We start from the raw sequence: 12,137 nt of genomic DNA, 5'->3' as shown, positions 1-12,137 counted from the left end.
AATTCTTTCTGCTATTTCACATCTTTATTATATTCATCAGCAACATGTACTAAAACATTAACAAAGACAATAGACTTCGCATAAGCGAAACCTATTGGCATGGGCAATGTATTTTTTTTAATACATAGAATACAATCTTAAAATACATACCTTCAGGCCATCCAAAGGGTGCACATAACTGACTTGCCTCTAAGTTCACTATTGGCAGTGTCAGGGTGGGTGGAGTCATGTTTGAAAACTATTCCTTAAAAACAAAATACTTGTGCTGATTTAGTCTGATGTACAACTAAGATGAAACAGTTCTGCATGTGAATAAAATACATTTTTAGAATTTGAGACTTCTTTGTATTTTAGAAGTTTGTTGCAGAAGGTCTTCAAAAATGAAGGTGGACCAAAAGTTAAGTGTGACCAAAAGTTAAGTGTGCAGGACAACCTAGTTACTTGCTTTCGCTCACTATCAATTAACTTGTAAATAAATGCTTGTCCGTTTCTAACAGGGGGGCGCATGTAAAAGTCAGGAGTGAGCTTGCGACCCCCAGACTATAGCTATACTGGGATGTTATATTATAAATTATACAGTTGCGCTGGCTTCAGTGCAGCATAGCTGAAAGTAAAAAAACAAACAAAAAAAACAACCGCTATAACGCAGTCAGCACTGGCTTTGTCTAAGATTGTTTTCTTTACTTTCAGCCATTTGCACCATGGCTAAAAAAAACATTGACAAAGCCAATAGATCTTGCATAGGCAGGACCTATTGGCTTTGTCAATGCTTATTCCAGTATTGGCAGAGCAAACAGGGCTTATTTTATTGTGATAAACCACATTTGTACATACAATGCATATAAACACAATTTTGGTGTTTACATGCCTTAACGCATTAAAGCTAGACCTATTGGCTTTGCCAACACTTGGCTGCTTCATTTGTACAAAATTAGCCGGGTACAATATTTTCAGGCATAAATGTCAGAGACACTGTATGCCAGGCAGTGGTTATAGGTTTCCATAACATAATGGGGACAGTAGTGGAATTTGTGGCCCTACCTTGAAGAAACTCCAGCCAATGACGCACATTATGTATGTTAGTCCTATGATGTATGCAGCAATCTGTTTTCAAGTGTAGTTGTTCACCCCTCATCGAGATAACACAGATCGTCCCTCAAACTGCTGTATTTTAACACTGAGTCCATTGTACAGATGTTCCTTCAACGGGTGGGCACGTGGATTCTCGAGAAAAGCTTCTCATCACACACAATAAGCATGTGCATGGGTCCAGACTACCTAGATAATTCAGACTGATTGGGAAAAATTGGTGTCAATTTGTAACACTTCGAGAAAATCTTCAACTCTTAAAAAAACACAGGTGCATTTTTAAGGCCCCATCTGGGAAGTGAAGAGATCCTGTTTGGAAAAAAGTTATAAAATGCATACAAAATTGCATCAATTAATACAATTTTAAAAAAGAACAAAACAATTAGCAAATTCTGCAACAGAATAATTGATTAACTGGGCGATTTATCATCTCCATTGCAGCTTTTACTGTTGAAATACCTTTTTTTTTTTAAAAAGTGGTTTAAAAAAATCTCTGTTGATACATTTTTAAAGTGGGACAAACACATATAATGATGTACAGACCATTGAACATGTTATATCATAAGGTGCATATTCTCTCCTCCCAAACTACATTCGGCCATGCATCCGGCACAGTTTTTAGCGGTAAACGTTTCAGCCTACATAGCATTATCCATTTTTGCACCCTATGTTCCAGGTTCTAATTCAAATACATTTGAGGGACTGCTGCCTGACATGATTGTATAATACAATGGAAATGAGATTTTGCTCTACATATCTCTATATCATTTTCTATGGAGCAATTTTCCTGGTATGTTTAAATTATTTCTATGGTGAGTATAGCTCATACTCTAGATATCTAATTAAGTCAGAGAAAAGTGCTGAAGTGCAGTTGAAATATTAGTTAAACATGATCCAGCCTTTATAGTAGGAATGAAACGTACCCAAGCCATAAGACTCCTTAAAGACTTTTCTTTAGTGTACATGTATTCAATGGTACATCGTAAAATAGCACCTAGTCCTCTTTATAAAAGTGCTCAACATTCCCAATTCTAACCTTAGGGCTTCTATTGAGACAATAGAAATTAAGGTGCAAATAGTGCAAAGAATCGTCCCCTCCACCTTATGCATAAAGTGCCATTGATTTATATTTGTTTCTATAGCATATAAAAGAGTCCGCAGAATCTCCATTTTATATACTGCTAAGAGATGATTAAAGTGCCTGTTACCTGTCACTACATAAAGTGCCTTATTTGATATACGCGCAATATGTTTGCTGTCAGCCAAGTTTGACAACATAATTCTTCCAAGAGAAGGGGAAGATTTGACTACTTCCATGGTAACATTATTATCAGACCACTTATACTTTGTATTATTCCGACACCCCTTTGGACGTAGTTTTATTTATATTTACCTTCAGGAACTGAGCGTTACCAAGTATCAAGAGGCCTCTGAAGACCTTTGGGAGTCAGATCTAGCAGGACAATATTGTCCGTATAGAGTGTATCTAAAGTATAGGAGCCTGATTTTGGTGCATAACCTGTGACCTTACTCAACAAATCGAGCAGATCTGCCATATATAGTGAAAAAAGGAGGAGCGCCAACAGGCATCCCTGTTTCAAGCCATTTCTGGTAGGGATTTTCTGCCTACCTCCTAACATACCATGACACCAGGTATCAGTGTGAAGAGCAATATTGGCCTTCCCATGGCACTCAACTTCCTCCAAAGGGTCTGCCGCTCTACGTGATCAAAAGCAGTTGAGTAATCAATATAGGCATCATAGACAGGCATCCCCCTCCATTTCACATATTTCTTCAATATAAAATGTATTGCAGTTATATTACCCAGAGTCAAGTGACCTGCTCTAAACCCTGCCTGCTCCAGTGGTATCATATTTGTTTCCTCCACATATTCTAGTAGATTAGACAAAACACATTTAGAAAAATATCTTTCCTGTGGCATCCAACAGGGTAATATGCCTATAATTGCTTGGTATGTTTAAGGGCCATATTTAAGTAACAGCAAGATAACCCTACCCCTCCATGTACTAGGGACCACCCCAGTATAATAACAGTAGCAGAAAACTGACACTACGTTGGAGGCCCATAGGTCCAGATCCAATTTCATGATAGTGATAGAAAAATGTTATGTTTATTAAAAACTCTGCGACAAGCTGGGCGACCATATTCCAGCTGTGCGCTAAGGCTCTGCACCTCACACCTGAAGCTCTTCAATGATGTGCCCTGGAAAAACAGCATTGGTGTTGTACATGGGAGAAGCTGCCACCAGCAGCAAAGAAGATTTCTATATTGCTCCCAGCTGTCATATATTCAATTTTATTGGGGAGCCAGGAGGGTAAGGGGCTAGGTTCAATGGCTTATGAAACCGTCATAGTGCTGTACGCAGGTCACATATTGTTCCTAGTATAATAAACCCATTCCACATGAAACATTTTGTATGTAATTGATAGACGTATAGCAGTAGATAGCTATTGCATGAGACAGCACAGGGAGTCCATGGTAAGGTACAGCCTACAGAAGATAAATTGCATTTAGATTGTTTTACATTTGTCTTCAGTGTTTTTATGAACCTTTCCTCAGTCACTCCAGATTTTTCAGCTGTTTTCAATTATAAGCATGGATCTGGCTGAAATATGTACTGTGAATAGTTCCATTAGTGACATGTGGCACGTTGACAGCATTTTCACACAGACCAGATGGACTTTTTTCCCCACTTTGTAATAGCTGGCTGTATCCACTTGAGCCAGTGTCCTCACTCTATTCAGATGCCTTTCCTCTGCGACACCCTCCATCTTACTCATTCCATTACACATAGAGAACCTTTTTTACTCCACATTATCTGAAGGGATAGCAGCTGCAGGTTCCATTGCAGCTTTATTTGCAGGATCTCCATTCAAAGAAAAAATTGGCACAAACCACCATCTATTCAATGTTCACAATTTTCTAGTCTTTCCTCGTATTGTAAGCTACAATAGGATCAAATGAAACAAAGAGAGAAAAAGGAGAAAGAGGCCTGTTAAATATCTGAGGACGTGGAGGGCATAGTCCTTTGAGCACACATTTTGACAGAATATCCCGCCCTACAAAAGAATATGCCACCTCTCCATCTTGTTTTAGTTCTTGGGGGGAGAGGGGGGCACATAATCTTATGATTTGGCTCTACTACCAAGAAACACCCCCACACTGCACTCCAGTGAGGGCATCCTTGGAGGACCAAAATCCCCCATCCTTCTGTAACTGAAATATCAAGATGTATGCTTCCCTCCTAATTTTGGCTACACATTATTCGAAAGCTGCCTCGAGTTATTATTATTATTATTATTATGCATCTCATAGAGTGCACGGCTACCCCCGACGGGAGTGTCCCTGCGCTGAGCAGAGAAAGGGGAAATGTAGGTCAACATAGTGTGACCCATCAGAACTACAGTTGACTGAAGAGGCACGTCTTCACTAATTTGCGGAAATTGGGTTCAGATGGGGCAAGTTTGATTTGTCGCGGTAAAGAATTCCACAGGGAGGGTTCCTTTTACTGAAAAAGACAGTCCACCCAGTCTGGCTTTGGAAAAACTGGGGATAACAAGAAGTTCTTGGTAGTTTGACCGTAGGTTTCTTGTGTGTCTTAGTTTTTGGATGCTTTTTCTTAGATAGCGCGGTGCCGTTTATTGCGCTATACGTGAGAATGAATTGAAAGATGAACACCATCTCTCCCTGTTTAACTCTCAAATGAAATCCTGGATCCCAATAGTTATGTGGGTCTAACCGGGGGAAGAAAAATCCTTCCATTAAAACTTCTTTGAAGAAAAACAAGATAAAAGGTCAAGGCACCCTATACCTGCACCTGTATTTTTAGGCGTTCTAGTTAGTGTGAATCTTCAATGGTAGTGCGCGAACTGGGAACCTGACCTTCCTAGCTCCCTTGATATTTTGGAAAACCAAAATTAATACCGAATTCAAAAAAGGCTCAGCACATACCCATATATTCAAGATAACAAGAATGATATGATACATTCCATATTTTTCAAATGGAAACAGTATCAGGTACAAACACAATGAATAAACTCCCAAAGAAAATCAAATTGCTGGAGACTTCTTTTTATGACATTTCTTTTCTTCTTTCTTTATTTTGTTAGATGATATTTTCATTCAATTATTAAAAACATGATACATGATCATAGCCGACGCGGCGCATTTCGTCTCCACGAGACTTCTTCAAGGCTATAAAAATCCCAGAATGCCTCATTGTGGCAGAGAGGGGTATATATAGTGAAAGAAAAGAGGGACTCACTGACCGTGACAAAGGCCATTCAGGCTGAAACGCGTTGGTCGAGTTGGTGTGTGGTAGGAATAAATAATACCATTAAGTAACCTAATCTGGAGTGCCGTGTCGTTTGTGGAATAATTAATGATTGTGGCCAGCATCCGGCCATAACGTGGAGCACCCGCTGTGGAGCGCTAAGCTGGCTAACCAGGGATCACTTTGTGAGGAAATATATATATATATATATATATATATATATATCTATATCTAACGAAAAAGCCCGCCTGGTCGAAACGCGTCGCCAATAAACGATTTCTGAACACGGACCCTGGAGTGCGAGTCGTTTGTGTTTTCCTGTGGCTTCATTGTGCGGGGAACCCCTTCTGATATATAGATATATTACCTACTGGCGGTCGCCAGTAGGTATATATAGTTAGGATTTTTTCTCTATGGGATTTTTGAAAATTCTATGTCTAATAACTTTGGCGTTTGTGGACGGAATTGGCTGAAATTTTCAGGAAAATGGAACATTTTGTTTCTGAGCAGCCCCTGACAATTTGGGGGGGTTTCATCAAGGGGGGGCCGAGAAAAAAGGGGGGTCCCAAAACGCGTTTTTCCCATGTTAATTTCCATAGGGCGGTTGGCCTCACTTTTAGCTCGAACGGCTGAATGGATTTGCACGAAACTTGGCAAAATTGTAGGGACTGTTAGCCCGATGTGCCTTTGCTAGGTCTCAATATATGTGCTCCAGTGGATTTTGAGTAATTTAGGTTCAAAAAAAGATATATATCTGGGCGGAGCCTAACCACACATCTGATCTGATTGGCTGTCAGCACTTCATCCAAGAAGTGTTGGCAGCCATCTTGGGACCAATATACATGATAGCACCTCATTAAAAAGCATTGTAGTTAATAAAGGGTTTTAGGACTTTAGTTACATTATAAATCATTTGTTGATGGTACCATACTCGTTTTAGGAATTGTGGTGGGTTCTAAGGTGATTTTACCATGTGAAAAAGCCTTCTGCTGGGATATCATGAATATTGTTTGAAAGAAAACTAATATCTCATGATTTTCCCACAGTGGTTTGGAAGGGGATCTATAAGCTAAACTGAAAGCATATTTTCTGTAAATTCACATTATCTTTCTCAGTCATGTCAAAATGAAGTCTGACATTCTCAGTAAAACATGTACATCCAACAAGGACAGAGACTGTCAGTTGATTCTATGTCAGGACGGAGGCGAGGATTATGCAGTCCTTTCTTCTCTTTATTAAAATCAGCAATTCAAAGAAAAAACCAATCAACACAAACTTCTTAAACCACAACTCCCATGAGCACATGGGGCATAGTGTCCATAGTAACTGTCATCCAATCATGGAGCCGTCCGCCGTAATATTAGCCATGACGTCCCATCCTCTTCCTCTTTCTTCTCTGCTCGTCAGTTAAGTCAACTTCTTATCCTTCCTGACGCATTGTGTTTGTTGTGACTTTTGCTAATATATTAATTGCCTGTGCGATAGCGCTTGCTTGTGGTGCGCTTTTCTCACTTGTTAGGCATTTTTTCAGGCTCGGCAGCTCGACGCGCGTCAGGCCCTGCTTGCGCCGTCCCTGCCGGTTGAACGCGGGCTCTGTGGCAAGCGGCCCCGCTTTCCCTTGCTCCGTGGGGCGCCACCGCTGGGAATCAGGCTGCGCTCGCGGTGCTCTGCTCCCTGCGACGGCGCGCTGAGTCAGAGCTTTCACTGACTCACCAACCCTCGCCCGACGCCGGTATCGGTGGATTTGTGCACTGCGCACAGCGCCATCTAGTGGCGGTTTCAGGTCACCGCACCCTTAATTTTCAGTCAGCAGCACTGAAAGAGCACTGGCGAGGGGGCTACCTTTGGGGATATTTACAAGGTGTTTTGTGCTCACGCCCTCGCATCTAGCATGCAGTCTTCGGCTCAAATTGACCCCCTTTCTCAGGAGGCGGTGGAAGTGACTGGCACCTCACTCTTGCCACCTGAGGTGAGTCGCGTTTTCTCGCAGGCACTTGACACGGTACTGGCACCTCTGAGGGAGCGAGTGGATGCCCTTACCCAGAGTATCCCCGGGGTGTTCGGTGGCGCGGGGCCTGCGGATCGCGAACCCAAAGGCGCGCAGGGTGGGGGTAAGCGGTCTGCGAAGCGTCACGCGGGGCACTTGGAGGAGTTTGATCGCTTGAGAGACTCCTTTCGTAAAAGTGCGCGTACGCTGAGGACTTTACCCTGCCGGGAGGGACTCTACCCCGGAGAGGATGGCGACGAGGTCGCCCCGGACTCGGACCAAGAGTATGGTTTCCCCTTGGAGGGAGAGGGCGTTACTGATGATGATGATGCCTCCTCGGACGATGAGGATGGGTATTCGGGGCGCCCTTGGCGACCGGCACCTCATTCCTCGGGGACGGGCGAAGGCGATGTTAAGATCCCAGATATGTTTGACCCGACAAAGATCTACCACCCAAGATCTTCGGAGTGGACCCCGGATCCCAAAGTTGCAGCGTACGTGGCGGGTAAAGTGCGCCAGCCTCTAGAGAAGGAGGTTAGAACCCGCATGCGGGGTGAATGCCCACGCCCGAAGCTGGAAGGCAGAGTGTCGGCCACTCCTGACATCGACGACAAGCTCTACGCGTTCTTCGCACAGTTTATGAAGGACCCTAGGAGGGGCATAGACCGCTCCTGGCGCAGCTGTCAGGACAAACTCCTGGACGTCGTCGGTCCTGTGACACAGATTATCCAGCTAGCCGAGAGGGCGAAGGAGTCAGGGACGGCGATGTCCACGGAGGTCGTGGCAGGTTGGGCGCAGAGGGCCCTATGCTTTCTAGGTAACGCAAACTGCGCGTTGGCGGCAGAGCGGAGGAGGTCTCTCCTCATTAAAATTGATCCTAAACTTGGAGATCTGGCCACCTCGGAGGCGGGGCCTATCGCACAAGGCAAACTTTTTGGAGAACCTTTTATTAAGGAGTTAAATAAATTTGTCACAACCTTCTCTGCCCTGGACAGAGCACAATCGTCCATCAAGAAAATTTTTCCGGGTCGGGTTTTTGCAGGGGCCGGAAGAGGACGGGGTCGCTCCTCCGGCCGCCAACAACAGCAGCAAGGCCCTAACAACAAAAACCAGCAGCGCCGGAATAACGGCTGGAACGACGGCCGTCAGGGGAACTTCTACCCTAGCCGAGGCGCCGGCAAAGGGCGCGGCAGAGGCTACCACGGCGGCGCCAATGCGCCGGGAGGTCCATCCGGTGAGTGTTACCCTTTTTTCCCCATCCGTGCTGGGAGGGAGGTTAAGGGATCACCTCCCCAACTGGTGCAAAATCTCATCAGACCCCTGGGTGTTACAGACGGTCAGGGGCTTCCGGATAGAGTTTTATGGCACCCCTCGTCAGAGGGTTCGCCCTCGTCCATTGGTTTTTTCGGTAGAAGACAGTCTTCTGATCGAACGCGAGGTTTCAGACCTCCTCAGGAAAGGTGCGATTCGCAGAACACACCTTCACCCTGCGGGGTTCTTGAGCAATATTTTCCTAGTCCAGAAGAAGGACAAGGGATTCCGACCGGTGATCAACTTACGGGAGTTCAACGAATGGCTGGTGTACCGCCATTTCAAGATGGAGGGAATCCATCTCCTACGCGATATTCTCCTGCAAGGGGATTGGATGGTTCGTCTGGACCTGAAGGATGCGTACCTCACGGTACCGATCTTTCCCCCTCACAGGCGCTTCTTACAGTTCCTGTGGAACGGGGAGGTCTTCGAGTTCCAAGCTCTCCCCTTTGGCCTCTCGTCGGCCCCATGGTGCTTTACGAAGCTCCTACGGCCAGTGGTGGAAACGCTACGCGAGAGGGGTGTTCGGATGATCATCTACCTCGACGACATCCTGATTATGGATCAGTCGCAGGACCGTCTTCGTTCCAACTTGACCATGACTATTGCCCTGCTCCAGGATCTGGGGTTTGTAGTGAATGCTCAGAAGTCGGAGCTCCTTCCGGGGAGACAGATGACCTTTCTGGGATTCCTTATAGATTCGGAGGCGGCCTGCCTCAGTCTCCCGCAGCAGAAGGTGAACAAGATTCGCAAGGAACTCTCCCACACGCTGCGGAGAGACAGGATCTCCCTTCGTCAGCTGGCGCGAATCGTGGGTCTTCTCTCATCCTCGATTCAGGCGATCTTTCCGGGTCCATTACACTACAGGGCCCTTCAACGTCTGAAGGCGCAACACCTTCGGAAAGGTCTAACTTACTCCGAAATCATCTCCCTTACGGAGGAGACGAGGACGGAGTTGCGATGGTGGATAGAGCACATGAGTGCGTGGAACGGGAGAGCGATCTTCGGCTCAAGCCCGGATCTGATTATCGAATCAGATGCCAGCAGAGCGGGCTGGGGAGCCCGGTGCGGCGATGTCACGATGGGGGGCCGTTGGTCGGAGACGGAGCTACAGCTCCACATCAACTGCCTGGAGCTACTGGCGGGCTCTTTCGCGGTGAAGTCCTTGACACAGAACCAAGTTTCGTGTTGCATCCTGCTACGAATGGACAACGTATCGGCGGTGCAATACATCAATCGCCTGGGCGGGCCTCGGTCCAAGGCACTGGCGAACTTGGCAAAGGACTTCTGGCACTATTGCCTGGAGAGGCGAATTTCGGTGTCGGCGGAGTACCTCCCGGGCGCGCAGAACTCGATCGCGGACTGGCAATCCAGGAACTTCCTGGATTTCAGCGACTGGCGGCTGCACCCTGCGGTCTTCCAGGCTTTGACGGATGTTTGGGGACCGTTCTCAGTGGATCTGTTTGCTTCCCGGCTCAACCGTCAACTTCCGAGGTTTGTGAGTTGGAGACCGGACCCGGAAGCGCTGGCGGTCGATGCATTCTTACAAGATTGGTCGCTGGAACAGGCTTATGCCTTCCCTCCGTTTCTCATGATTCCGCGAGTAGCGGCGCAAGCTCGCCGTCAGCGGGCTTCGCTGGTCCTAGTGACCCCCTTCTGGCGGGCTCAGGCCTGGTTTCCCCCTCTGCTCGAGCTCTCGTGGGATCGTCCGATTCGGCTGCCCTTGTTCCCGTCGCTTCTGTCGGGGCCCCTGGGAGAGGGGCATCCGATGGTGCTGCAGGAAACCTTACACCTCATGGCGTGGAGGATTTCAGGGGACGCTGGCAGGACGGACGCCTTTCGGCGGGCGCTAAGGAGCTCATTTGCAGCGCCTGGGCCCCAGGTACCGTCAAGAGGTACCGATCGGCTTGGCAGCGATGGCGTCGTTGGTGTCTGGGAAGACACGCCGATCCCGTGGGGGCCGACGTTACCCTCATCTTGAACTTTCTGGCCGAACTGGCCCAATCGGGTTTAGCATATCGCTCAGTCAACTCTTTCAGATCCGCCATTTCAGCGGGACATTCCCTCATCGACGGTAAACCGGCGGGGGAACACCCTTGGGTTTGCAAGCTCATGAAAGGTGTCAGGCTATCCAAACCCCCAGAACCCAGGTATTGCAACCTCTGGGACGTCAACATCATTCTCCGGTTCCTCTGCTCATGGCGTGATAACCAGTATCTGAGTAGGAAGGAGTTGTCTGCTAAGCTTGCTATTTTGCTTTGTCTAGTGTCGTGCAAGCGTGTCTCAGATGTCAGAGCTTTGGACGTCACGGCACGTACGTTCACTCCGGAGGGAGTGACTTTCACGGTCGCTAGACGGACCAAGACCAATATTAGATCGGTGTCGTACCCGGCATTCCCGGATCAACCAAAGTTGTGTGTGGTGCGTTGCCTCAAGGCCTACGAGGATATGACAGAGGAGTGTCGTCCTCCTGGGGAGCGACAGCTTCTCATTGCACTGCTGAAGCCCTTTAAGGCGGTTTCGGCTCCGTCCATCGCTAGGTGGGTCCGTTGGATCATGACCGAAGCGGGGATAGATGTGACTAGATTCGGTGCTCATTCCACGAGAGGAGCAATGGCTTCTAAGGCCATTCAGCTGGGCGGTAGGTTAGAGGACATCATGGCAGCAGCTGATTGGTCCTCGGAGTCCACGTTTAAAAAGTTTTACTTCAAGCCTATCTATGGCGCGGCAGAACTGGTGGTGGATATGCTTTGAAACTGCATAATCCTCGCCTCCGTCCTGACATAGAATGAAAAATTTCCTAGCTTACGTAACGGAAAGTTTCGATTCTATTAAGGACTAGGAGGCGAGGATTATCCCTCCCGAGACTGGTGGTCTCTCCCCACCCATATACCTACGTATTTCAGTAAGTATTGAGTTTACGATTCTACAATGTGTTGTGGATGCACTGAATTGAACTGTGCCAGGTCATTGCTTGTATACATGTTTTTCCTCTTGGACTGTGCTGAAGCTCATGTTATACCGATTATTGTATAGACTGTATACTGCCTTCTTGCCTTCCCTCTTGTAAGAAGAGCTGGATAACGTTGTCCTTGTTTGATTTAGGACACGACCAGAAGGATTGAAGGTTTTTTCCTGGAGTTCTTCCTCACAGAGAAGAAGAGGAAGAGGATGGGACGTCATGGCTAATATTACGGCGGACGGCTCCATGATTGGATGACAGTTACTATGGACACTATGCCCCATGTGCTCATGGGAGTTGTGGTTTAAGAAGTTTGTGTTGATTGGTTTTTTCTTTGAATTGCTGATTTTAATAAAGAGAAGAAAGGACTGCATAATCCTCGCCTCCTAGTCCTTAATAGAATCGAAACTTTCCGTTACGTAAGCTAGGAAATTTTTCATTCCTTTGTGTTCTACTGCAGCCTCCTAGAGTGTTCTAAAGAACAACTAGAGCGC

General features: G+C 46.5%; 1 protein-coding gene and 1 long non-coding RNA gene across 5 annotated transcripts in view; both read left to right on the top strand.

Annotated features, from left to right (window-relative positions):
• Positions 1-12,137, top strand: part of NOS1AP (nitric oxide synthase 1 adaptor protein) — a 1,240,081-nt gene that overhangs the window by 26,634 nt on the left and 1,201,310 nt on the right. The gene's annotated exons all lie outside the window — the stretch shown is intronic.
• Positions 8,042-12,019, top strand: LOC144775988 (uncharacterized). The gene is made up of 2 exons (XR_013600571.1): positions 8,042-8,604; positions 11,787-12,019. It is a non-coding gene; the product is annotated as an uncharacterized LOC144775988 (long non-coding RNA).

This window comes from Lissotriton helveticus, chromosome 1_1, assembly GCF_964261635.1.
Source record: "Lissotriton helveticus chromosome 1_1, aLisHel1.1, whole genome shotgun sequence".
Lineage (NCBI taxonomy): Eukaryota > Metazoa > Chordata > Amphibia > Caudata > Salamandridae > Lissotriton > Lissotriton helveticus.
The sequence above is the reverse complement of the archived record's forward strand: the minus strand, read 5'-3'. Positions and strand labels throughout refer to the sequence as shown.